Source organism: Ambystoma mexicanum, chromosome 11, assembly GCF_040938575.1.
Source record: "Ambystoma mexicanum isolate Mex_15411 chromosome 11, UKY_AmexF1_1, whole genome shotgun sequence".
NCBI classification, from domain to species: domain Eukaryota; kingdom Metazoa; phylum Chordata; class Amphibia; order Caudata; family Ambystomatidae; genus Ambystoma; species Ambystoma mexicanum.
In genome coordinates this window covers 822,063,478-822,090,245 of record NC_090934.1, presented here as the reverse complement: position 1 = coordinate 822,090,245, position 26,768 = coordinate 822,063,478, and the positions used below count along the sequence as shown (strand labels likewise).

The 26,768-nt window shown below is 46.4% G+C and overlaps 15 non-coding genes across 15 annotated transcripts; all 15 read left to right on the top strand.

Annotated features, from left to right (window-relative positions):
- Positions 1-1,407: 1,407 nt before the first annotated feature.
- TRNAN-GUU (transfer RNA asparagine (anticodon GUU)) lies at positions 1,408-1,481 on the top strand. Its single transcript has one exon. It is a non-coding gene; the product is annotated as a tRNA-Asn (tRNA).
- Positions 1,482-1,793: 312 nt separating this feature from the next.
- Positions 1,794-1,865, top strand: TRNAW-CCA (transfer RNA tryptophan (anticodon CCA)). Its single transcript has one exon. It is a non-coding gene; the product is annotated as a tRNA-Trp (tRNA).
- A 1,790-nt stretch (positions 1,866-3,655) lies between these two features.
- TRNAN-GUU (transfer RNA asparagine (anticodon GUU)) lies at positions 3,656-3,729 on the top strand. The gene has a single exon. It is a non-coding gene; the product is annotated as a tRNA-Asn (tRNA).
- A 313-nt stretch (positions 3,730-4,042) lies between these two features.
- Positions 4,043-4,114, top strand: TRNAW-CCA (transfer RNA tryptophan (anticodon CCA)). Its single transcript has one exon. It is a non-coding gene; the product is annotated as a tRNA-Trp (tRNA).
- Positions 4,115-5,904: 1,790 nt separating this feature from the next.
- Positions 5,905-5,978, top strand: TRNAN-GUU (transfer RNA asparagine (anticodon GUU)). Its single transcript has one exon. It is a non-coding gene; the product is annotated as a tRNA-Asn (tRNA).
- A 313-nt stretch (positions 5,979-6,291) lies between these two features.
- Positions 6,292-6,363, top strand: TRNAW-CCA (transfer RNA tryptophan (anticodon CCA)). Its single transcript has one exon. It is a non-coding gene; the product is annotated as a tRNA-Trp (tRNA).
- Positions 6,364-8,153: 1,790 nt separating this feature from the next.
- TRNAN-GUU (transfer RNA asparagine (anticodon GUU)) lies at positions 8,154-8,227 on the top strand. Its single transcript has one exon. It is a non-coding gene; the product is annotated as a tRNA-Asn (tRNA).
- Positions 8,228-8,540: 313 nt separating this feature from the next.
- TRNAW-CCA (transfer RNA tryptophan (anticodon CCA)) lies at positions 8,541-8,612 on the top strand. The gene has a single exon. It is a non-coding gene; the product is annotated as a tRNA-Trp (tRNA).
- A 1,790-nt stretch (positions 8,613-10,402) lies between these two features.
- Positions 10,403-10,476, top strand: TRNAN-GUU (transfer RNA asparagine (anticodon GUU)). Its single transcript has one exon. It is a non-coding gene; the product is annotated as a tRNA-Asn (tRNA).
- A 313-nt stretch (positions 10,477-10,789) lies between these two features.
- On the top strand, positions 10,790-10,861 carry TRNAW-CCA (transfer RNA tryptophan (anticodon CCA)). The gene has a single exon. It is a non-coding gene; the product is annotated as a tRNA-Trp (tRNA).
- Positions 10,862-12,651: 1,790 nt separating this feature from the next.
- On the top strand, positions 12,652-12,725 carry TRNAN-GUU (transfer RNA asparagine (anticodon GUU)). Its single transcript has one exon. It is a non-coding gene; the product is annotated as a tRNA-Asn (tRNA).
- Positions 12,726-14,897: 2,172 nt separating this feature from the next.
- On the top strand, positions 14,898-14,971 carry TRNAN-GUU (transfer RNA asparagine (anticodon GUU)). The gene has a single exon. It is a non-coding gene; the product is annotated as a tRNA-Asn (tRNA).
- A 313-nt stretch (positions 14,972-15,284) lies between these two features.
- On the top strand, positions 15,285-15,356 carry TRNAW-CCA (transfer RNA tryptophan (anticodon CCA)). The gene has a single exon. It is a non-coding gene; the product is annotated as a tRNA-Trp (tRNA).
- Positions 15,357-17,140: 1,784 nt separating this feature from the next.
- On the top strand, positions 17,141-17,214 carry TRNAN-GUU (transfer RNA asparagine (anticodon GUU)). The gene has a single exon. It is a non-coding gene; the product is annotated as a tRNA-Asn (tRNA).
- Positions 17,215-17,527: 313 nt separating this feature from the next.
- Positions 17,528-17,599, top strand: TRNAF-AAA (transfer RNA phenylalanine (anticodon AAA)). The gene has a single exon. It is a non-coding gene; the product is annotated as a tRNA-Phe (tRNA).
- Positions 17,600-26,768: the final 9,169 nt, after the last annotated feature.

The window sequence follows — 26,768 nt, the reverse complement described above, 5'->3', positions numbered from 1 at the left end:
GGATATATGCTGGGGCCCCGAAAGGGGGTCGGCAGTCTAGTGGCAATGCCCATCACTTTGCAGTTTGGGTTTGTGAGTTCAGGTACCGGTCTGGTGTCGGAAACCTGTAAGCGCCCTCCCAATCAACTGTCGGTCCTGGATTGTGAGGATTTCCCCTTATACTGGTCTCAGTAGACACATTTCCATTTTACTTTTTCACTCTCGCATTGCCTATTTCTCTCTCTCTCATAGATACATTATAGACAAGAGAGACATTGTCAGCGAGAGGGTTGCACAGCACCTTCCCCCATTTCCCTAAGTGCGTTGCAAGGGACTCTGGGAGGCGTGCACATTTGTCTGAAACACAAAGATCCACTGGCAATAAAAAGCGTAGGACCCCAGTTCGCATTTCTTAGAATTTGAGGAGGCACTCAGAGTTGTCTCGGGCGTGACTGTACCTTTCCTAGGAGATGTGCTAATCCCCAAACCCTCTTCCTTTGTCCCAGTAATCTGTCCTAGGACCTCTAGCAAGTTGTTTTCTGAAACAAAGCTTACCTGAACATCCTGTAAAATTGGTAACTTTTCAGTAGCAGTACAGTGCAGTATATAGCATTCCTGTTGCGCACAGCATCTAGATCCAAAAATTGCTTACTCTACCCCAGAAATTAGAATTCACCCAGTCAAACAGAGGGATCTATAAAGAGCATGGCAAGTAGTTAACATAAGCTACTTCCCCCAAGTTCTCTTGGTGCACTCTGCTGCCCTCTTTTAACAGAAGAATGCAACTGCAGGTCTTGCTTCTCAGCAAGGTACCTACATATAGAAACCTTGGTGCACTCTTGCTAAATCTGCTGGAATGTGTCTTCTATTGTGCCCAAGGTGGTTGTGTATTTGGGGACTCATGGAAGCAAGGGAGCAGTCTAATGCACTGCAGTGCTAAGAGAGGCATGCCTTTTTCAGAAAAAGTTCAGGTTTTCTGCCAATCAGAAAAAAATAGCAATGCAATCAGGCCAAAGGCAGAACACACATGCCAGTGAGTCTCTGTGGCGCAATTGGTTAGCGCGTTCGGCTGTTAACCGAAAAGACGCTGCTGTTTTTGGCACAAAGACACAGAGTGTTCCACTCAGTAAACCTGAGTCATTTCTCCCGTGTTCTCTGGGTTCAGCCTACTGTCCCCTTTTAACACAAGTGCGCAACTGTGGCTTTCTCCTCATAGCAAGTTATGCCTACACAGAGGACATTTGGTGCACTGTTGATGGGCTCTGTCCTCTACTAAATCCCCTGTGTTAGTGGATTAGTGGAGGTAGGGAAGTGCTTGATACCCTGATTTAATGTGGGAAATAGAGCTATTTTAGAAATATTTTCAGGTTGCCTGGGAAGCATAAGCAAACAGCACACCAATCAGGCCCCAGTGTAAGCACTGCATGAGTCTCTGTGGCGCAATCGGTTAGCGCGTTCGGCTGTTAACCGAAAGATTGGTGGTTCAAGCCCACCCAGGGACGATGCATTTTGGCTCAAAAATTCAGCATGACCAACTATGAACTTCTGTTTACCTCTCGCAGGTCTAGTCTGCTGACGTCCAAAAAATCCAATAAACTGCAAGCAATTCTTCTCGCTTGCTTTAGTTTTTCAAAACTTGCCATTCAATTCATAAACATCAAGACTTCATGGGAAGGGTTTGGCTGCAGCGTGTACTGATGCACAGAAGGAAGCTATCCTAGCCAGTCTACTTAAAGAAGCAATGAGGCTCTGCAGGTCCATGTACGTCTCCTACCTTTATTCTGTCATCAGACACACCGGTGGATTGCCACAAGGACCTCGTGGCGCAATGGTAGCGCGTCTGACTCCAGATCAGAAGGTTGCGTGTTCAAATCACGTCGGGGTCATATTTGCTTTTCCCACTCTGAAATACAAAATTGCTCTTCAGTATCTCGTTATTTCAACCTGACTGCATCTTTGTGCTCTGGGCCTAGTTGTTCTGGCGTTTCGAATGTAAGCTTTGCAGCAGGGAAGTATCATATTGACAGACACCCATAAAGGACATGGTCAACCTTTAAAGCAGGCCAATCTCTATGTTTTACTGGATGCAGCAGAAGTATTTCCTCTTTACCATCTCTTCAAGTGGGCCTGACTGATGTGCTGTTTTGTGCACGCTACGTGGGCTTTGTAAAGCATACCTCTGCCATTTGCATGGCCTCCTAGCGCTGTCAATATTTTCGTGTAATCGCTGAATGCTGCACTGTCCTGGGAACTCTAGGTGTGACTAAAGGATATATGCTGGGGCCCCGAAAGGGGGTCGGCAGTCTAGTGGCAATGCCCATCACTTTGTAGTTTGGGTTTGTGAGTTCAGGTACCGGTCTGGTGTCAGAAACCTGTAAGCGCCCTCCCAATCAACTGTCGGTCCTGGATTGTGAGGATTTCCCCTTATACTGGTCTCAGTAGACACATTTCCATTTTACTTTTTCACTCTCGCATTGCCTATTTCTCTCTCTCTCATAGATACATTATAGACAAGAGAGACATTGTCAGCGAGAGGGCTTCACAGCACCTTCCCCCATTTCCCTAAGTGCATTGCATGGGGCTCTGGGAGGCGTGCACATTTGTCTGAAACACAAAGATCCACTGGCAATAAAAAGCGTAGGACCCCAGTTCGCATTTCTTAGAATTTGAGGAGGCACTCAGAGTTGTCTCGGGCGTGACTGTACCTTTCATAGGAGATGTGCTAATCCCCAAACCCTCTTCCTTTGTCCCAGTAATCTGTCCTAGGACCTCTAGCAAGTTGTTTTCTGAAACAAAGCTTACCTGAACATCCTGTAAAATTGGTAACTTTTCAGTAGCAGTACAGTGCAGTATATAGCATTCCTGTTGCGCACAGCATCTAGATCCAAAAATTGCTTACTCTACCCCAGAAATTACAATTCACCCAGTCAAACAGAGGGATCTATAAAGAGCATGGCAAGTAGTTAACATAAGCTACTTCCCCCAAGTTCTCTTGGTGCACTCTGCTGCCCTCTTTTAACAGAAGAATGCAACTGCAGGTCTTGCTTCTCAGCAAGGTACCTACATATAGAAACCTTGGTGCACTCTTGCTAAATCTGCTGGAATGTGTCTTCTATTGTGCCCAAGGTGGTTGTGTATTTGGGGACTCAGGGAAGCAAGGGAGCAGTCTAATGCACTGCAGTGCTAAGAGAGGCATGCCTTTTTCAGAAAAAAGTTCAGGTTTTCTGCCAATCAGAAAAAAATAGCAATGCAATCAGGCCAAAGGCAGAACACACATGCCAGTGAGTCTCTGTGGCGCAATTCGTTAGCGCGTTCGGCTGTTAACCGAAAAGACGCTGCTGTTTTTGGCACAAAGACACAGAGTGTTCCACTGAGTAAACCTGAGTCATTTCTCCCGTGTTCTCTGGGTTCATCCTACTGTCCCCTTTTAACACAAGTGCGCAACTGTGGCTTTCTCCTCATAGCAAGTTATGCCTATACAGAGGACATTTGGTGCACTGTTGATGGGCTCTGTCCTCTACTAAATCCCCTGTGTTTGTGGATTAGGGGTGGTAGTGAAGTGCTTGATACCCTGATTTGCTGTGGGAAATAGAGCTATTTTAGAAATATTTTCAGGTTGCCTGGGGAGCATAAGCAAACAGCACACCAATCAGGCCCCAGTGTAAGCACTGCATGAGTCTCTGTGGCGCAATCGGTTAGCGCGTTCGGCTGTTTACCGAAAGGTTGGTGGTTCAAGCCCACCCAGGGACGATGCATTTTGGCTCAAAAATTCAGCATGACCAACTATGAACTTCTGTTTACCTCTCGCAGGTCTCGTCTGCTGACGTCCAAAAAATCCAATAAACTGCAAGCAATTCTTCTCGCTTGCTTTAGTTTTTCAAAACTTGCCATTCAATTCATAAACATCAAGACTTCATGGGAAGGGTTTGTCTGCAGCGTGTACTGATGCACAGAAGGAAGCTATCCTAGCCAGTCTACTTAAAGAAGCAATGAGGCTCTGCAGGTCCATGTACGTCTCCTACCTTTATTCTGTCATCAGACACACCAGGTGGATTGCCACAAGGACCTCGTGGCGCAATGGTAGCGCGTCTGACTCCAGATCAGAAGGTTGCGTGTTCAAATCACGTCGGGGTCATATTTGCTTTTCCCACTCTGAAATACAAAATTGCTCTTCAGTATCTCGTTATTTCAACCTGACTGCATCTTTGTGCTCTGGGCCTAGTTGTTCTGGCGTTTCGAATGTAAGCTTTGCAGCAGGGAAGTATCATATTGACAGACACCCATGAAGTACATGGTCAACCTTTAAAGCAGGCCAATCTCTATGTTTTACTGGATGCAGCAGAAGTATTTCCTCTTTACCATCTCTTCAAGTGGGCCTGACTGATGTGCTGTTTTGTGCACGCTACGTGGGCTTTGTAAAGCATACCTCTGCCATTTGCATGGCCTCCTAGCGCTGTCAATATTTTCGTGTAATCGCTGAATGCTGCACTGTCCTGGGAACTCTAGGTGTGACTAAAGGATATATGTTGGGGCCCCGAAAGGGGGTCGGCAGTCTAGTGGCAATGCCCATCACTTTGCAGTTTGGGTTTGTGAGTTCAGGTACCGGTCTGGTGTCGGAAACCTGTAAGCGCCCTCCCAATCAACTGTCGGTCCTGGATTGTGAGGATTTCCCCTTATACTGGTCTCAGTAGACACATTTCCATTTTACTTTTTCACTCTCGCATTGCCTATTTCTCTCTCTCTCATAGTTACATTATAGACAAGAGAGACATTGTCAGCGAGAGGGCTTCACAGCACCTTCCCCCCTTTCCCTAAGTGCATTGCAAGGGGCTCTGGGAGGCGTGCACATTTGTCTGAAACACAAAGATCGACTGGCAATAAAAAGCGTAGGTCCCTAGTTTGCATTTCTTAGAATTTGAGGTGACACTCAGAGTTGTCTCAGGCGTGACTGTACCTTTCATAGGAGATGTGCTAATCCCCAAACTCTCTTCCTTTGTCCCAGTAATCTGTCTTAGTGCCTCTAGCTAGTTGTTTTCTGAAACAAAGCTTACCTGAACATCCTGTAAAATTGGTAACTTTTCAGTAGCAGTACAGTGCAGTATATAGCATTCCTGTTGCGCACAGCATCTAGATCCAAAAATTGCTTATTCTACCCCAGAAATTAGAATTCACCCAGTCAAACAGAGGGATCTATAAAGAGCATGGCAAGTAGTTAACATAAACTACTTCCCCCAAGTTCTCTTGGTGCACTCTGCTGCCCTCTTTTAACAGAAGAATGCAACTGCAGGTCTTGCTTCTCAGCAAGGTACCTACATATAGAAACCTTGGTGCACTCTTGCTAAATCTGCTGGAATGTGTCTTCTATTGTGCCCAAGGTGGTTGTGTATTTGGGGACTCAGGGAAGCAAGGGAGCAGTCTAATGCACTGCAGTGCTAAGAGAGGCATGCCTTTTTCAGAAAAAAGTTCAGGTTTTCTGCCAATCAGAAAAAAATAGCAATGCAATCAGGCCAAAGGCAGAACACACATGCCAGTGAGTCTCTGTGGCGCAATTGGTTAGCGCGTTCGGCTGTTAACCGAAAAGACGCTGCTGTTTTTGGCACAAAGACACAGAGTGTTCCACTCAGTAAACCTGAGTCATTTCTCCCGTGTTCTCTGGGTTCAGCCTACTGTCCCCTTTTAACACAAGTGCGCAACTGTGGCTTTCTCCTCATAGCAAATTATGCCTACACAGAGGACATTTGGTGCACTGTTGATGGGCTCTGTCCTCTACCAAATCCCCTGTGTTAGTGGATTAGTGGAGGTAGGGAAGTGCTTGATACCCTGATTTGCTGTGGGAAATAGAGCTATTTTAGAAATATTTTCAGGTTGCCTGGGAAGCATAAGCAAACAGCACACCAATCAGGCCCCAGTGTAAGCACTGCATGAGTCTCTGTGGCGCAATCGGTTAGCGCGTTTGGCTGTTAACCAAAAGGTTGGTGGTTCAAGCCCACCCAGAGACGATGCATTTTGGCTCAAAAATTCAGCATGACCAACTATGAACTTCTGTTTACCTCTCGCAGGTCTCGTCTGCTGACGTCCAAAAAATCCAATAAACTGCAAGCAATTCTTCTCGCTTGCTTTAGTTTTTCAAAACTTGCCATTCAATTCATAAACATCAAGACTTCATGGGAAGGGTTTGGCTGCAGCGTGTACTGATGCACAGAAGGAAGCTATCCTAGCCAGTCTACTTAAAGAAGCAATGAGGCTCTGCAGGTCCATGTACGTCTCCTACCTTTATTCTGTCATCAGACACACCAGGTGGATTGCCACAAGGACCTCGTGGCGCAATGGTAGCGCGTCTGACTCCAGATCAGACGGTTGCGTGTTCAAATCACGTCGGGGTCATATTTGCTTTTCCCACTCTGAAATATAAAATTGCTCTTCAGTATCTTGTTATTTCAACCTGACTGCATCTTTGTGCTCTGGGCCTAGTTGTTCTGGCGTTTCGAATGTAAACTTTGCAGCAGGGAAGTATCATATTGACAGACACCCATGAAGGACATGGTCAACCTTTAAAGCAGGCCAATCTCTATGTTTTACTGGATGCAGCAGAAGTATTTCCTCTTTACCATCTCTTCAAGTGGGCCTGACTGATGTGCTGTTTTGTGCACGCTACGTGGGCTTTGTAAAGCATACCTCTGCCATTTGCATGGCCTCCTAGCGCTGTCAATATTTTCGTGTAATCGCTGAATGCTGCACTGTCCTTCGAACTCTAGGTGTGACTAAAGGATATATGCTGGGGCCCCGAAAGGGGGTCGGCAGTCTAGTGGCAATGGGCATCACTTTGCAGTTTGGGTTTGTGAGTTCAGGTACCGGTCTGGTGTCGGAAACCTGTAAGCGCCCTCCCAATCAACTGTCGGTCCTGGATTGTGAGGATTTCCCCTTATACTGGTCTCAGTAGACACATTTCCATTTTACTTTTTCACTCTCGCATTGCCTATTTCTCTCTCTCTCATAGATACATTATAGACAAGAGAGACATTGTCAGCGAGAGGGCTTCACAGCACCTTCCCCCATTTCCCTAAGTGCATTGCAAGGGGCTCTGGGAGGCGTGCACATTTGTCTGAAACACAAAGATCCACTGGCAATAAAAGGCGTAGGACCCCAGTTCGCATTTCTTAGAATTTGAGGTGACACTCAGAGTTGTCTCGGGCGTGACTGTACCTTTCATAGGAGATGTGCTAATCCCCAAACCCTCTTCCTTTGTCCCAGTAATCTGTCCTAGGGCCTCTAGCAAGTTGTTTTCTGAAACAAAGCTTACCTGAACATCCTGTATAATTAGTAACTTTTCAGTAGCAGTACAGTGCAGTATATAGCATTCCTGTTGCGCACAGCATCTAGATCCAAAAATTGCTTACTCTACCCCAGAAATTAGAATTCACCCAGTCAAACAGAGGGATCTATAAAGAGCATGGCAAGTAGTTAACATAAGCTACTTCCCCCAAGTTCTCTTGGTGCACTCTGCTGCCCTCTTTTAACAGAAGAATGCAACTGCAGGTCTTGCTTCTCAGCAAGGTACCTACATATAGAAACCTTGGTGCACTCTTGCTAAATCTGCTGGAATGTGTCTTCTATTGTGCCCAAGGTGGTTGTGTATTTGGGGACTCAGGGAAGCAAGGGAGCAGTCTAATGCACTGCAGTGCTAAGAGAGGCATGCCTTTTTCAGAAAAAAGTTCAGGTTTTCTGCCAATCAGAAAAAAATAGCAATGCAATCAGGCCAAAGGCAGAACACACATGCCAGTGAGTCTCTGTGGCGCAATTTGTTAGCGCGTTCGGCTGTTAACCGAAAAGACGCTGCTGTTTTTGGCACAAAGACACAGAGTGTTCCACTCAGTAAACCTGAGTCATTTCTCCCGTGTTCTCTGGGTTCAGCCTACTGTCCCCTTTTAACACAAGTGCGCAACTGTGGCTTTCTCCTCATAGCAAGTTATGCCTACACAGAGGACATTTGGTGCACTGTTGATGGGCTCTGTCCTCTACTAAATCCCCTGTGTTAGTGGATTAGTGGAGGTAGGGAAGTGCTTGATACCCTGATTTGCTGTGGGAAATAGAGCTATTTTAGAAATATTTTCAGGTTGCCTGGGAAGCATAAGCAAACAGCACACCAATCAGGCCCCAGTGTAAGCACTGCATGAGTCTATGTGGCGCAATCGGTTAGCGCGTTCGGCTGTTAACCGAAAGGTTGGTGGTTCAAGCCCACCCAGGGACGGTGCATTTTGGCTCAAAAATTCAGCGTGACCAACTATGGACTTCTGTTTACCTCTCGCAGGTCTCGTCTGCTGACGTCCAAAAAATCCAATAAACTGCAAGCAATTCTTCTCGCTTGCTTTAGTTTTTCAAAACTTGCCATTCAATTCATAAACATCAAGACTTCATGGGAAGGGTTTGGCTGCAGCGTGTACTGATGCACAGAAGGAAGCTATCCTAGCCAGTCTACTTAAAGAAGCAATGAGGCTCTGCAGGTCCATGTACGTCTCCTACCTTTATTCTGTCATCAGACACACCAGGTGGACTGTCACAAGGACCTCGTGGCGCAATGGTAGCACATCTGACTCCAGATCAGAAGGTTGCGTGTTCAAATCACGTCGGGGTCATTTTTGCTTTTCCCACTCTGAAATACAAAATTGCTCTTCAGTATCTCGTTATTTCAACCTGACTGCATCTTTGTGCTCTGGGCCTAGTTGTTCTGGCGTTTCGAATGTAAGCTTTGCAGCAGGGAAGTATCATATTGACAGACACCCATGAAGGACATGGTCAACCTTTAAAGCAGGCCAATCTCTATGTTTTACTGGATGCAGCAGAAGTATTTCCTCTTTACCATCTCTTCAAGTGGGCCTGACTGATGTGCTGTTTTGTGCACGCTACGTGGGCTTTGTAAAGCATACCTCTGCCATTTGCATGGCCTCCTAGCGCTGTCAATATTTTCGTGTAATCGCTGAATGCTGCACTGTCCTGGGAACTCTAGGTGTGACTAAAGGATATATGCTGGGGGCCCGAAAGGGGGTCGGCAGTCTAGTGGCAATGCCCATCACTTTGCAGTTTGGGTTTGTGAGTTCAGGTACCCGTCTGGTGTCGGAAACCTGTAAGCGCCCTCCCAATCAACTGTCGGTCCTGGATTGTGAGGATTTCCCCTTATACTGGTCTCAGTAGACACATTTCCATTTTACTTTTTCACTCTCGCATTGCCTATTTCTCTCTCTCTCATAGATACATTATAGACAAGAGAGACATTGTCAGCGAGAGGGCTTCACAGCACCTTCCCCCATTTCCCTAAGTGCATTGCAAGGGGCTCTGGGAGGCGTGCACATTTGTCTGAAACACAAAGATCCCCTAGCAATAAAAAGCGTAGGTCCCTAGTTTGCATTTCTTAGAATTTGAGGTGACACTCAGAGTTGTCTCGGGCGTGACTGTACCTTTCATAGGAGATGTGCTAATCCCCAACCCCTCTTCCTTTGTCCCAGTAATCTGTCTTAGTGCCTCTAGCAAGTTGTTTTCTGAAACAAAGCTTACCTGAACATCCTGTAAAATTGGTAACTTTTCAGTAGCAGTACAGTGCAGTATATAGCATTCCTGTTGCACACAGCATCTAGATCCAAAAATTGCTTATTCTACCCTAGAAATTAGAATTCACCCAGTCAAACAGAGGGATCTATAAAGAGCATGGCAAGTAGTTAACATAAGCTACTTCCCCCAAGTTCTCTTGGTGCACTCTGCTGTCCTCTTTTAACAGAAGAATGCAACTGCAGGTCTTGCTTCTCAGCAAGGTACCTACATATAGAAACCTTGGTGCACTCTTGCTAAATCTGCTGGAATGTGTCTTCTATTGTGCCCAAGGTGGTTGTGTATTTGGGGACTCAGGGAAGCAAGGGAGCAGTCTAATGCACTGCAATGCTAAGGGAGGCATGCCTTTTTCAGAAAAAAGTTCAGGTTTTCTGCCAATCAGAAAAAAATAGCAATGCAATCAGGCCAAAGGCAGAACACACATGCCAGTGAGTCTCTGTGGCGCAAATGGTTAGCGCGTTCGGCTGTTAACCGAAAAGACGCTGCTGTTTTTGGCAAAAAGACACAGAGTGTTCCACTCAGTAAACCTGAGTCATTTCTCCCGTGTTCTCTGGGTTCAGCCTACTGTCCCCTTTTAACACAAGTGCGCAACTGTGGCTTTCTCCTCATAGCAAGTTATGCCTACACAGAGGACATTTGGTGCACTGTTGATGGGCTCTGTCCTCTACTAAATCCCCTGTGTTAGTGGATTAGTGGAGGTAGGGAAGTGCTTGATACCCTGATTTGCTGTGGGAAATAGAGCTATTTTAGAAATATTTTCAGGTTGCCTGGGAAGCATAAGCAAACAGCACACCAATCAGGCCCCAGTGTAAGCAATGCATGAGTCTCTGTGGCGCAATCGGTTAGCGCGTTCGGCTGTTAACCGAAAGGTTGGTGGTTCAAGCCCACCCAGGGACGATGCATTTTGGCTCAAAAATTCAGCATGACCAACTATGAACTTCTGTTTACCTCTCGCAGGTCTCGTCTGCTGACGTCCAAAAAATCCAATAAACTGCAAGCAATTCTTCTCGCTTGCTTTAGTTTTTCAAAACTTGCCATTCAATTCATAAACATCAAGACTTCATGGGAAGGGTTTGGCTGCAGCGTGTACTGATGCACAGAAGGAAGCTATCCTAGCCAGTCTACTTAAAGAAGCAATGAGGCTCTGAAGGTGCATGTACGTCTCCTACCTTTATTCTGTCATCAGACACACCAGGTGGACTGCCACAAGGACCTCGTGGCGCAGTGGTAGCGCGTCTGACTCCAGATCAGAAGGTTGTGTGTTCAAATCACATCGGGGTCACACTTGCTTTTCCCACTCTGAAATACAAAATTGCTCTTCAGTATCTCGTTATTTCAACCTGACTGCATCTTTGTGCTCTGGGCCTAGTTGTTCTGGCGTTTCGAATGTAAGCTTTGCAGCAGGGAAGTATCATATTGACAGACACCCATGAAGGACATGGTCAACCTTTAAAGCAGGCCAATCTCTATGTTTTACTGGATGTAGCAGAAGTATTTCCTCTTTAACATCTCTTCAAGTGGGCCTGACTGATGTGCTGTTTTGTGCACGCTACGTGGGCTTTGTAAAGCATACCTCTGCCATTTGAATGGCCTCCTAGCACTGTCAATATTTTCGTGTAATCGCTGAATGCTGCACTGTCCTGGGAACTCTAGGTGTGACTAAAGGATATATGCTGGGGCCCCGAAAGGGGGTCGGTATTCTAGTGGCAATGCCCATCACTTTGTAGTTTGGGTTTGTGAGTTCAGGTACCGGTCTGGTGTCGGAAACCTGTAAGCGCCCTCCCAATCAACTGTCGGTCCTGGATTGTGAGGATTTCCCCTTATACTGGTCTCAGTAGACACATTTCCATTTTACTTTTTCACTCTCGCATTGCCTATTTCTCTCTCTCTCATAGATACATTATAGACAAGAGAGACATTGTCAGCGAGAGGGCTTCACAGCACCTTCCCCCATTTCCCTAAGTGCATTGCAAGGGGCTCTGGGAGGCGTGCACATTTGTCTGAAACACAAAGATCCACTGGCAATAAAAAGCGTAGGTCCCTAGTTTGCATTTCTTAGAATTTGAGGTGACACTCAGAGTTGTCTCGGGCGTGACTGTACCTTTCATAGGAGATGTGCTAATCCCCAAACCCTCTTCCTTTGTCCCAGTAATCTGTCCTAGGGCCTCTAGCAAGTTGTTTTCTGAAACAAAGCTTACCTGAACATCCTGTAAAATTGGTAACTTTTCAGTAGCAGTACAGTGCAGCATATAGCATTCCTGTTGCGCACAGCATCTAGATCCAAAAATTGCTTACTCTACCCCAGAAATTAGAATTCACCCAGTCAAACAGAGGGATCTATAAAGAGCATGGCAAGTAGTTAACATAAGCTACTTCCCCCAAGTTCTCTTGGTGCACTCTGCTGCCCTCTTTTAACAGAAGAATGCAACTGCAGGTCTTGCTTCTCAGCAAGGTACCTACATATAGAAACCTTGGTGCACTCTTGCTAAATCTGCTGGAATGTGTCTTCTATTGTGCCCAAGGTGGTTGTGTATTTGGGGACTCAGGGAAGCAAGGGAGCAGTCTAATGCACTGCAGTGCTAAGAGAGGCATGCCTTTTTCAGAAAAAAGTTCAGGTTTTCTGCCAATCAGAAAAAAATAGCAATGCAATCAGGCCAAAGGCAGAACACACATGCCAGTGAGTCTCTGTGGCGCAATTGGTTAGCGCGTTCGGCTGTTAACCGAAAAGACGCTGCTGTTTTTGGCACAAAGACACAGAGTGTTCCACTCAGTAAACCTGAGTCATTTCTCCCGTGTTCTCTGGGTTCAGCCTACTGGCCCCTTTTAACACAAGTGCGCAACTGTGGCTTTCTCCTCATAGCAAGTTATGCCTACACAGAGGACATTTGGTGCACTGTTGATGGGCTCTGTCCTCTACTAAATCCCCTGTGTTAGTGGATTAGTGGAGGTAGGGAAGTGCTTGATACCCTGATTTGCTGTGGGAAATAGAGCTATTTTAGAAATATTTTCAGGTTGCCTGGGAAGCATAAGCAAACAGCACACCAATCAGGCCCCAGTGTAAGCACTGCATGAGCCTCTGTGGCGCAATCGGTTAGCGCGTTCGGCTGTTAACCGAAAGGTTGGTGGTTCAAGCCCACCCAGGGACGATGCATTTTGGCTCAAAAATTCAGCATGACCAACTATGAACTTCTGTTTACCTCTCGAAGGTCTCGTCTTCTGACGTCCAAAAAATCCAATAAACTGCAAGCAATTCTTCTCGCTTGCTTTAGTTTTTCAAAACTTGCCATTCAATTCATAAACATCAAGACTTCATGGGAAGGGTTTGGCTGCAGCGTGTACTGATGCACAGAAGGAAGCTATCCTAGCCAGTCTACTTAAAGAAGCAATGAGGCTCTGCAGGTGCATGTACGTCTCCTACCTTTATTCTGTCATCAGACACACCAGGTGGACTGCCACAAGGACCTCGTGGCGCAATGGTAGCGCGTCTGACTCCAGATCAGAAGGTTGTGTGTTCAAATCAATGCGGGGTCATATTTGCTTGTCCCACTCTGAAATATAAAATTGCTCTTCAGTATCTCGTTATTTCAACCTGACTGCATCTTTGTGCTCTGGGCCTAGTTATTCTGCCGTTTCGAATGTAAGCTTTGCAGCAGGGAAGTATCATATTGACAGACACCCATGAAGGACATGGTCAACCTTTAAAGCAGGCCAATCTCTGTTTTACTGGATGCAGCAGAAGTATTTCCTCTTTACCATCTCTTCAAGTGGGCCTGACTGATGTGCTGTTTTGTGCACGCTACGTGGGCTTTGTAAAGCATACCTCTGCCATTTGCATGGCCTCCTAGCGCTGTCAATATTTTCGTGTAATCGCTGAATGCTGCACTGTCCTGGGAACTCTAGGTGTGACTAAAGGATATATGCTGGGGCCCCGAAAGGGGGTCGGCAGTCTAGTGGCAATGCCCATCACTTTGCAGTTTGGGTTTGTGAGTTCAGGTACCGGTCTGGTGTCGGAAACCTGTAAGCGCCCTCCCAATCAACTGTCGGTCCTGGATTGTGAGGATTTCCCCTTAGACTGGTCTCAGTAGACACATTTCCATTTTACTTTTTCACTCTCGCATTGCCTATTTTTCTCTCTCTCATAGATACATTATAGACAAGAGAGACATTGTCAGCGAGAGGGCTTCACAGCACCTTCCCCCATTTCCCTAAGTGCATTGCAAGGGGCTCTGGGAGGCGTGCACATTTGTCTGAAACACAAAGATCCCCTAGCAATAAAAAGCGTAGGTCCCTAGTTTGCATTTCTTAGAATTTGAGGTGACACTCAGAGTTGTCTCGGCGTGACTGTACCTTTCATAGGAGATGTGCTAATCCCCAAACCCTCTTCCTTTGTCCCAGTAATCTGTCTTAGTGCCTCTAGCAAGTTGTTTTCTGAAACAAAGCTTACCTGAACATCCTGTAAAATTGGTAACTTTTCAGTAGCAGTACAGTGCAGTATATAGCATTCCTGTTGCGCACAGCATCTAGATCCAAAAATTGCTTACTCTACCCCAGAAATTAGAATTCACCCGGTCAAACAGAGGGATCTATAAAGAGCATGGCAAGTAGTTAACATAAGCTACTTCCCCCAAGTTCTCTTGGTGCACTCTGCTGCCCTCTTTTAACAGAAGAATGCAACTGCAGGTCTTGCTTCTCAGCAAGGTACCTACATATAGAAACCTTGGTGCACTCTTGCTAAATCTGCTGGAATGTGTCTTCTATTGTGCCCAAGGTGGTTGTGTATTTGGGGACTCAGGGAAGCAAGGGAGCAGTCTAATGCACTGCAGTGCTAAGAGAGGCATGCCTTTTTCAGAAAAAAGTTCAGGTTTTCTGCCAATCAGAAAAAAATAGCAATGCAATCAGGCCAAAGGCAGAACACACATGCCAGTGAGTCTCTGTGGCACAATTGGTTAGCGCGTTTGGCTGTTAACCGAAAAGACGCTGCTGTTTTTGGCACAAAGACACAGAGTGTTCCACTCAGTAAACCTGAGTCATTTCTCCCGTGTTCTCTGGGTTCAGCCTACTGTCCCCTTTTAACACAAGTGCGCAACTGTGGCTTTCTCCTCATAGCAAGTTATGCCTACACAGAGGACATTTGGTGCACTGTTGATGGGCTCTGTCCTCTACTAAATCCCCTGTGTTTGTGGATTAGGGGAGGTAGGGAAGTGCTTGATACCCTGATTTGCTGTGGGAAATAGAGCTATTTTAGAAATGTTTTCAGGTTGCCTGGGAAGCATAAGCAAACAGCACACCAATCAGGCCCCAGTGTAAGCACTGCATGAGTCTCTGTGGCGCAATCGGTTAGCGCGTTCGGCTGTTAACCGAAAGGTTGGTGGTTCAAGCCCACCCAGGGACGATGCATTTTGGCTCAAAAATTCAGCATGACCAACTATGAACTTCTGTTTACCTCTCGCAGGTCTCGTCTGCTGACGTCCAAAAAATCCAATAAACTGTAAGCAATTCTTCTCGCTTGCTTTAGTTTTTCAAAACTTGCCATTCAATTCATAAACATCAAGACTTCATGGGAAGGGTTTGGCTGCAGCGTGTACTGATGCACAGAAGGAAACTATCCTAGCCAGTCTACTTACAGAAGCAATGAGGCTCTGCAGGTGCATGTAGGTCTCCTACCTTTATTCTGTCATCAGACACACCAGGAGGATTGCCACAAGGACCTCGTGGCGCAATGGTAGCGCGTCTGACTCCAGATCAGAAGGTTGCGTGTTCAAATCACGTCGGGGTCATTCTTGCTTTTCCCACTCTGAAATACAAAATTGCTCTTCAGTATCTCGTTATTTCAACCTGACTGCATCTTTGTGCTCTGGGCCTAGTTGTTCTGGCGTTTCGAATGTAAGCATTGCAGCAGGGAAGTATCATATTGACAGACACCCATGAAGGACATGGTCAACCTTTAAAGCAGACCAATCTCTATGTTTTACTGGATGCAGTATTTCCTCTTTACCATCTCTTCAAGTGGGCCTGACTGATGTGCTGTTTTGTGCACGCTACGTGGGCTTTGTAAAGCATACCTCTGCCATTTGCATGGCCTCCTAGCGCTGTCAATATTTTCGTGTAATCGCTGAATGCTGCACTGTCCTGGGAACTCTAGGTGTGACTAAAGGATATATGCTGGGGCCCCGAAAGGGGGTCGGCAGTCTAGTGGCAATGCCCATCACTTTGCAGTTTGGGTTTGTGAGTTCAGGTACCGGTCTGGTGTCGGAAACCTGTAAGCGCCCTCCCAATCAACTGTCGGTCCTGGATTGTGAGGATTTCCCCTTATACTGGTCTCAGTAGACACATTTTCATTTTACTTTTTCACTCTCGCATTGCCTATTTCTCTCTCTCTCATAGATACATTATAGACAAGAGAGACATTGTCAGCGAGAGGGCTTCACAGCACCTTCCCCCATTTCCCTAAGTGCTTTGCATGGGGCTCTGGGAGGCGTGCACATTTGTCTGAAACACAAAGATCCACTGGCAATAAAAAGCGTAGGTCCCTAGTTTGCATTTCTTAGAATTTGAGGTGACACTCAGAGTTGTCTCGGGCGTGACTGTACCTTTCATAGGAGATGTGCTAATCCCCAAACCCTCTTCCTTTGTCCCAGTAATCTGTCTTAGTGCCTCTAGCAAGTTGTTTTCTGAAACAAAGCTTACCTGAACATCCTGTAAAATTGGTAACTTTTCAGTAGCAGTACAGTGCAGTATATAGCATTCCTGTTGCGCACAGCATCTAGATCCAAAAATTGCTTACTCTACCCCAGAAATTAGAATTCACCCAGTCAAACAGAGGGATCTATAAAGAGCATGGCAAGTAGTTAACATAAGCTACTTCCCCCAAGTTCTCTTGGTGCACTCTGCTGCCCTCTTTTAACAGAAGAATGCAACTGCAGGTCTTGCTTCTCAGCAAGGTACCTACATATAGAATCCTTGGTGCAATCTTGCTAAATCTGCTGGAATGTGTCTTCTATTGTGCCCAGGGTGGTTGTGTATTTGGGGATTCAGGGAAGCAAGGGAGCAGTCTAATGCACTGCAGTGCTAAGAGAGGCATGCCTTTTTCAGAAAAAAGTTCAGGTTTTCTGCCAATCAGAAAAAAATAGCAATGCAATCAGGCCAAAGGCAGAACACACCTGCCAGTGTGTCTCTGTGGCGCAATTGGTTAGCGCGTTCGGCTGTTAACCGAAAAGACGCTGCTGTTTTTGGCACAAAGACACAGAGTGTTCCACTCAGTAAACCTGAGTCATTTCTCCCGTGTTCTCTGGGTTCAGCCTACTGTCCCCTTTTAACACAAGTGCGCAACTGTGGCTTTCTCCTCATAGCAAGTTATGCCTACACAGAGGGCATTTGGTGCACTGTTGATGGGCTCTGTCCTCTACTAAATCCCCTGTGTTTGTGGATTACGGGAGGTAGGGAAGTGCTTGATACCCTGATTTGCTGTGGGAAATAGAGCTATTTTAGAAATATTTTCAGGTTGCCTGGGGAGCATAAGCAAACAGCACACCAATCAGGCCCCTCTGTAAGAACTGCATGAGTCTCTGTGGCGCAATCGGTTAGCGCGTTCAGCTGTTAACCGAAAGGTTGGTGGTTCAAGCCCACCCAGGGACGGTGCATTTTGGCTCAAAAATTCAGCATGACCAACTATGGACTTCTGTTTACCTCTCGCAGGTCTCGTCTGCTGACGTCCAAAAAATCCAATAAACTGCAAGCAATTCTTCTCGCTTGCTTTAGTTTTTCAAAACTTGCCATTCAATTCATAAACATCAAGACTTCATGGGAAGGGTTTGGCTGCAGCGTGTACTGATGCACAGAAGGAAGCTATCCTAGCCAGTCTACCTAAAGAAGCAATGAGGCTCTGCAGGTGCATGTACGTCTCCTACCTTTATTCTGTCATCAGACACACCAGGTGGATTGCCACAAGGACCTTGTGGCGCAATGGTAGCGCGTCTGACTAAAGATCAGAAGCTTGTGTGTTCAAATCACGTCGGGGTCATACTTCCTTTTCCCACTCTGAAATACAAAATTGCTCTTCAGTATCTCGTTATTTCAACCTGACTACATCTTTGTGCTCTGGGCCTAGTTGTTCTGGCGTTTCGAATGTAAGCTTTGCAGCAGGGAAGTATCATATTGACAGACACCCATGAAGGACATGGTCAACCTTTAAAGCAGGCCAATCTCTATGTTTTACTGGATGCAGCAGAAGTATTTCCTCTTTACCATCTCTTCAAGTGGGCCTGACTGATGTGCTGTTTTGTGCACGCTACGTGGGCTTTGTAAAGCATACCTCTGCCATTTGCATGGCCTCCTAGCGCTGTCAATATTTTCGTGTAATCGCTGAATGCTGCACTGTCCTGGGAACTCTAGGTGTGACTAAAGGATATATGCTGGGGCCCCGAAAGGGGGTCGGCAGTCTAGTGGCAATGCCCATCAGTTTGTAGTTTGGGTTTGTGAGTTCAGGTACCGGTCTGGTGTCAGAAAACTGTAAGCGCCCTCCCAATCACCTGTCGGTCCTGGATTGTGAGGATTTCCCCTTATACTGGTCTCAGTAGACACATTTCCATTTTACTTTTTCACTCTCGCATTGCCTATTTCTCTCTCTCTCATAGATACATTATAGACAAGAGAGACATTGTCAGCGAGAGGGTTGCACAGCACCTTCCCCCATTTCCCTAAGTGCATTGCATGGGGCTCTGGGAGGCGTGCACATTTGTCTGAAACACAAAGATCCACTGGCAATAAAAGGCGTAGGACCCCAGTTCGCATTTCTTAGAATTTGAGGAGGCACTCAGAGTTGTCTCGGGCGTGACTGTACCTTTCATAGGAGATGTGTAAATCCCCAAACCCTCTTCCTTTGTCCCAGTAATCTGTCCTAGGGCCTCTAGCAAGTTGTTTTCTGAAACAAAGCTCACCTGAACATCCTGTAAAATTGGTAACTTTTCAGTAGCAGTACAGTGCAGTATATAACATTCCTGTTGCGCACAGCATCTAGATCCAAAAATTGCTTACTCTACCCCAGAAATTAGAATTCACCCAGTCAAACAGAGGGATCTATAAAGATCATGGCAAGTAGTGAAGTGGGAGAATGGAAGACCAGGCTCCCGTCCTTCACCTCTCGCGCTTGGCCTAAAGGGTCACGACCCAGACACCCGCCACGAGAAGAGTTTGTTCATTTACCAGACGACCAAATACCCTGGTACAGGAACATACGGATGTGTCCATCTGCCTGCCCAGCAGCCCGCACTGGCCATGCCGACACCTGCGGCACGGACCAACTAGACTAAAAGCTACTCGTCATTAGAGATGCCATGACGACCTAGACAACGGGAAGCACAGCTGTACAAATATACACACTGGACATTCCCACACCGATCTACACGAAGAATATACTCAGTGCTATGACGTAGGCGACAGGCATATTCACGGACGTGCATCTTTATTATTTTCACATAGGCTTTCAGAATGCAGAAACACAAGACGCGTCATGAACTTATCTACAAAGCTTGCTCACGCTTCCCTTGCAACCAGTTACCACCATGAGAAGTACAATGAAGACACGATACTGGTCATGGAACTATATGCCACTATAACCTAAAGCACCCATGCACGAAATGGATCACTTATGCACCAGGCCCAAGTAGGCCTCAAACAAGAGCTCCCGTGGACATTAACAAAGCAAAAGTCAGGTTGCTGATCCTGCAAGAATGAGCCCGGCGAAGCAACCAGCCAAGGTCGCAATGTTGCAAACCCACATTCAAAGAACAAATCATCAAAGGCACGATGTTGCAACCTCGCACTCCGCGCACCAACGTTAAAGTCACACCTACAAATTAAACCAGACACACAGTGGAAAAGCAATATTAATTGTGCAGAATTCTGCCTCAAACACGGTCCCACCTCACGTGACCAAGCCGAACCTGACGAGATGCCAAGCCCAGGAGAAAAGAGGCATCTGGATCCCTCGCCACGAGACACAGGCAGATACAATTGAAAGGCTCAATGGACATTCGCGACAGTGGGAGCGGTCAGCCTTCCAGCTATGAATAAATCCTCACATTGTCTGCATGTACCCATAGTGAAACATTGTTGCAAATTAAAGGTACACCGAGAGCTGGGAACAGTGGTGGTCCCAGGCTGGGGAGCTCACGGGTGCACCAATCAGAACATGGGGCTCTTATCACTGACGCAAATAGCTTTAACCAATCCTCAGGAGTCTTCATGTAACAATTCTCATGTATCTAATTGTAGGGACAACCCAGATATATCACCTGACTACCCTTTATCCACTAACATCGTTCTCTATATGTGTGCTATACTAACCCTACCACTCGAGCATCCAATTAAGAGTGGCGATAGGTTTTTCGTTAACTTTCTGAAGTGACGCAAGTAGCGCGTCATAATACAGTAAAAAGGGCCTGCGAGCCCCACGATTGTGTGTGTGTCAGGTCGAAAGCGTACGCTCCTTGACCCATCCCTGCCGTTTGTCTAATAAACAGCAGAAGTCACCTTGCTCCTTGTGTGTGCCTCATACTCTGTCTCATCTGAGATATACACGGGAGGAGTTGGGGCCTCCCTGCCTGGAGGTCTGCGGACGGCCCGGCCGACCCCGGCAGAATTTCCCCCCGACAAGTTGGAGGCACTGCTGAGATCTGTTTAAGATCGACTTTTTATTTTTTTTACTTTTTCCAAGCACTCCCGTTACGAGGAGGCCCGGAGGCGCGGCCCCCTCTGCCGTTGCCCCCTTCTGAGGACTACAGGACAATCGCGGAGCTGCAAGAAGACCGGACAGCGCAATCCGGATATTGGCCCTCGGGAGCCGGTTGAGAAGTATCCCGCCCGCGGTTGGCGAGTGTCCAGACGTGGTCCAGACGAAGGGAGGTGGCGAGCCGCTCGGAGGGGTGCACGCAGTCGAGCGACCCTGCATCGAGAGAACTTGGTGAGCATGACACGCACAATGAAAAATGCGAAATTGTGAGGGAGGGGGAAAGAAGTAAATAAGGGAGGAGGGAGGTGTTGTACAGATGCACGGCGAAGGTCTAACAACTTAGTGTTGCCAATGGAATGAATGGTAGCGAAACGAGTGCCAGAGCAGTCGGCTACGTCACGCGAAAGAGGGGGGCGGAGCACGAAAACATCATGTGCGGCCGCTCGTAAGACACTGATTGGCCTAAGTCGCGACTACGTGTAAGGGTGGTGGTGTGTGGTTTCCTACGATTTGGCATTTATTGATCAATGAGTAGACGAGGATCCCTATTGTTCGAGCAAGAAACTCGATAGGTAGATAACGTTTCCCTGTAGGCGGTAGCTAGTTGCCTAGTTGCCGAAAACGGAAGATAATTGGCTGGTTAAGCCCTCCTGTTGAGAGGCGTATCACACGCGAGGCGACGCAGCGTACGCAGTCCGATTATATTATTGATTTGATTACCTTGTTCCAGGAGTGACAGGAAGACAGCTGTAGGGTTAGCGGGGATAGATTGCAAGTGTATTTTGAACTTAAAGAACATATGAAGAATGTACCAGTAGCTCGAAGAGATCGGTGACGTCACCAATAGGGTTTTAATAGGATATCGCGTGCACAAGGAACTTTGGGTTGAGAGTGGTGAGGAAGAGAAAGATGATAAGGGAGCGGACACGGAGATAACGGATAGACTAGTGGATCGGAAAAGGAGAAGGGGAGAGGGGCGTGGCTGCGCACGGAGAACGCCGGCCACGGCAAGTGTAAAAGGGGGAGGAGAACGGGGAAACAGGACGACTGTATAAGAGCGTAATAAGGGGTACGCAGCCGCAGGGGGCTGCGTGCGCTTCGGCCGCAGGGGGCCGTAGGGGAAGGAATATAAAATATAAAATAGTACACAGATATATTTTTTGTTTTTTATGTTTTTTAATAATTTTTACTGCATATTGTACCAAAGGATTGTCGTAAGTCCCCACACTTGCAGGGCAAGGTAAACAATATAAGGTTGTATATTGCAAACTGCCAGTGAAGATAAGGGTAACAAGGGGAGCACCACTATGTCATACGGGACAGGGTCAGGAGGGTGGGGGAACACCCTCACTACCCCACTACAACACATATGTACCACACTGCCACCCCATAGGGAGAAATTAATTAAGTACAGCATAGAGTGGACACAGGGGACAGATAACAAAATGTTGACACCATGGCCGCCTAATGGTAGTTTCGACCCATATGCCCAACATTCACTGCTAAACCATCTGCACAATACATACAAGGGGAAGAAGTTGGCAAACCATGTGGAGGTGTTTAACTTATGGAGGATGTTCCAGGGGTCCCGACCAGGACCAAATGGAATGTTCACTGTGGGGGAAACACCGGAAGAAAAGGAGATTAAGAAAGAAGGAGAGGATGGGAAAAAGGCGTGTGAAAGCACAAAGAATATGGGGAACGAAGGAGAGGGAGGAGATAAGATTGATAATTCAGACGGCATTAAAGGGGAACTTAGTAACAAGATAGCCATAACACCGGGAGTGAAAACAGAGGGGGGAGGGTTGTACCCTTTAAGAGAATTAGAAGAAATAGAAGGACAATTAAGGGCGGCTGAAGGATACTCGAACCCGGCATACAGCCCTCCACCATATGTGGCTCATAGGAAGATGACAATGGGGGAAGGGAGGATTGGAGAAGAGCAGACTGTAGAGATAGGAAACGATGAGTGGGTAGCTGCACAGATATTATTGAAATTACGAGGCTCACTAACTGGAGAAGAGAGGGAGGCGGTAAAGAGAACAAACGAGGATAGTGCCAGAAAGAGTGAAATGAGGGGAGAGGAGCTACTACGGCAGAAGGAAGAGATTTTGGAGGAAAGATTAGCAAAACTAAGGGACGAGCAGAATGAATTGATCAAACAACTTGAGAGGGAGGAAAGAGAGAGAGTGAGGAAAAGGAAAGAAGGTAAGAACGAATTGGAAAAATTAAGGGAACGAAATGAGGAGCAAAGGAGAGAAGCTGAAAGGGTAAAAGCAGCAGCAGATACGGTATCAAGAGTAGTGCTGAGAGAGAAGAAGAAGGAAGAAGAAGAAAAGGAAAAGGAAATGGAAATATGGAGGAGGAGGGTACTATCAGGGACAGCTAAGAAATATGAAGAGGGGAAAGTAATAGAGAGTATAGTAGAAAGAGAAAGGGTGAAATGGGAAAGGAAGAAAGAGGATGAAAGAATATTGGAACAGATGAGCAACGAAGTAATGGAGGAATTGAAAAGGAAAAGGGAGGAAAATAGTAGGGAAATGGAGGAGAGAAGTGAAGGGGGAAGAGACGGGAGGAGTAGGGAGAGTGAAAGATGGGGAGATGTATATAAAAGTAGAGAGGTAGCAACAACATCAGCACTAGGGGGAACAGTTGGTAACAACGGAAGGGGAGAAAGAGACCTAATAGACTTAGAAACAGTAACAATAAAAGGAAAAAAGGCAGAGTGGGGGGTGCCATTTATGAATGACTTTTGCAGTGAGGAGGAAGAAGGAGTGGAGAAGGATGGAAGAAAGAGTGAAAGGGAAAGCTTAGATAAACTATACCTCACTAGAACAAACATAGATTCGCCATGGATGAGTAGAAGATGGGAGGAGCTGGAGAGAAGTAAGGAGGGAGTGAAAGGAATAGGGGAAACACAAACCCATGAAACCACACCACCCACATCCCCATCACGCCCTCCCACATCACACCCTACATGTTCAACCACCGCACGCTCACTGCACAGAATAAAGCTCGCGCCCTTCATGGACGAACTTACACCTTATGCATGTCGGCTTAGGGACCTCCCTAGTCGCAGGCAAGGCAGACAAATAAACATGCCCACATTAAATACAGGAAATGACGAAAGGAGGGAAAAGGATGGAGAAGGAGTTAGGAACAGGGGTAATAAGGACGAAATTGAAGAGGTAAGGGAAACAGAAGGGGAAGAGGGGTGTGAGGACTCGATATTATGGAACGTAAAGGGTGACACAAGACACAACTTAATGCCACTGTTGGAGAGAGGAGGGGTTAGACCACAGTACGTCCCTTGGAAGCATACAGACAAAGAAAATATTAAATGCAGACTCCCATCACTAAGTGGAGGTGCGGGTAAGTGGATATATGAAATGGAAAAACACACCGCAGGACAGAAACTAGCAGTAGGAGATGTGAAGGGACTGTTAATATCAATATTAGGGGATAGAGCGGATGACATTTGGAAGAGAGCGGGATTCCATGGGGTAACAATAACAAACACATCGCATGATGGGGCACCATTTGCAAATTGCAGACATGCGCTATGGCAGGCCCTGAGAGTACAGTACCCAGACACATCAGACATAGGAGCAATTACTTCCCGTAAGATGCGTGAGAATGAGGATCCTGTTGATTATATCCAGGATATCCAAGAGAAGTGGCGCATGGAAACTAGAGAACAATGGGACAAAACACCAGCAATATTTTATCATATACTAGTACAAGGGCTCCCAGAAGGAGTTCAGAAACAACTAAAGAAAGTAGTGGGAATGGAAGCAAAACCATGGCCAGAAATACAACTGACTATAGTACATCACTGCAGGACATGGCAAGGAAAAATGAAACAAAAAGAAGAGGACAGGAAAACAGAAGAGGCTAAACTAGTACAGAAAAAACTTACTAAATATACAATGGAAGGGGCACTAATAACTACGCCCACACCAATGGCCCAAAGCCCCACACAAGTAGTGGCTGCACAAGATCCGGCTCAAGTAGCACCTCCACAGTCTATAACACAACAAGTGCCGCAACTGCAATCACACGCACCAAACATGGGAGGAGGGTACCCAATGCAAGGAGCTGGGTATTATAGTTATAACAGGGGGAGAGGAGGATTTATGAGAGGGAGAGGATACGGATACAATACCCAACAGCAGGTGGGAGGACTTAGAAATTCCTACCCCACAGGGCAACCAGTATACCAGGACAACACAGGGAGCTTCCCATGGCAAAGCAGGGAACCACCCGTGTGTTGGAGTTGTGGATTATTAGGACACATGTCACGTACGTGTAGGGTCAGGCCTGGAACACCAGCATGGAATGAACAGGCACAACCTAGGATATCACAAGAACAGCAGGGCATACAACAACAGCAGACTTTACAACAAGGAAGTGACCCACAACAACAAATCACACAACAACAGCCACTGCAACAACAACAAGTAGCGCTAACACAACAACCCCAAACACAACAAACGCAATTGGGTAGGGTGACGGTCTTGGGACACAACCCTTACACAGGGAATGGCCAATCATTGTACCCCCAATAGGACAGCCCACAGGCGGCCTTGGTGTGTCCCATCCTGTCAGTAACACCTAATAGTGCGGAGGAGCCACGCATAGAGGTAACGATAGGTGACAAAAAATTATCATTCCTTGTTGACACCGGGGCAACCCGGTCTTGCATAAGGGAAGGTAAATTTAAGATGTCAGGCGAAGCCATGAACACCCAAGGATTTTCTGGGGCTAAAGGGTTGGTTCCCTTTACTGATAACGTTCCCTTATCTATTGGAGATTATGATCTTTCAGTTCCGCTTTTATATTATAGTGCCTCACCAGTAAATATACTGGGGAGGGACATAATGAACAGGTTGAATATGACTATCTCCTTTACAGAGGATGGCATAATATGCTCTACTCCAGGGATTAACATGCTCGCAGCACGACAGATTATGCAAGCATACTGTGGACAGACTGCAATTAGGGCAGAACCAGTAGATGGCGAACTATTCCAGTATGGTACAGACATGGCATTTGCATGGATGCCAGGGATAGAAGGGAGAATATGGAGGAGGCCAGCATCCTATCTGTTCCGACCAGAAACACCTGTTAATGAACCAGAAGGAAAGGTGTTAGTAATGGACATTGAGAGCATTATTGCAACAGCTGATTATATTGCTGTGCACGCCCAAGATAAAGAAGGGAGAGCATGGAGGGCAGTGATAGCACTAACAGAAGGTTGCAGGTTGACCCAGGTATCAGACGAGGAGCTGTTTTCAGAAGAAAAGGAGGAAGGTGAAATGGTGTTCATGATGAGTGTAGACATATGGCTAAAAGTGGCTCACAAACAAGTAGCACAGAAAATTGCAATGGCACTTGAGGCACCCGCATGCACCCCAGTTCCCTTCTTTAAGGAGGATATGGCAAGGGTGCCCAAATCATTATGGACTATTAGCCCTTATGACGTGGGATCCATAAAAAGCATAGGGGGTGTAAGGATAAAACTGAAAAAAGGCGCCATACTACCAAGAGTGAAACAGTACCCACTGTCAAAAGAGGCAGATGAGGGCATATATGAAACCATAACGGCCCTTATAAACAATGGAATATTGGTCCCCACAGAATCACCATGTAACACAGCTGTGTACCCAGTGCGCAAGGCTAAAGGGGGGTCTTGGCGCTTCATACAGGACCTCAGGCCCTTGAACAACATAGTAGAAGCAGAATATCCAGTAACAGCAAACCCGGCCACAATATTGTGTGGCATTCCAGCAGAAGCATCACGATTTACCGTGATTGACCTTAAAAATGCTTTTTTCTCAATACCATTACACCCAGACTCACAAGATTTGACAAGCTTCACTTACCGAAATACAAAGTGGAAACATACCAGATTGCCACAGGGGTATTGTGAATCACCATCAATTTTCAATAGAGTAATACAGATGGATTTGGGTAATGTTGAGGTGGAAAGCACAGTGTTACAGTATGTGGATGACATAATAATTTGCAGTACAAACGAAAGTAAATGCAGAGAGGACTCCTTAAAAATGTTGACGATATTGGCTGAAAAGGGGTACAAGGTAGACATGGAAAAGATACAATACTGTCAGGAGCAGGTACTTTACATTGGCCAACTGATATCCCAACATGGAAGAAAGATTGCACCACAAAGAGCACAGGCTATTTCAAGCACTCCAACGCCACAGACTGTGAGAGAACTGCAGCAATTTCTGGGGCTGTGCAGCTACTGTAGAGCATGGGTATTTGATTACAGTTCATACATAGGACCCCTGCTTGAGGGTTTGAGGGAAGCAAATAAAGGGGAGAAAAAGTTGGGGTGGACTATGGAAATGAGGGAGGCCTTTAACGAATTAAAAGACGCGATATCAACTGCTCCAGTACTGGCATCCCCAGACTATGAACGACGATTTTTTATATT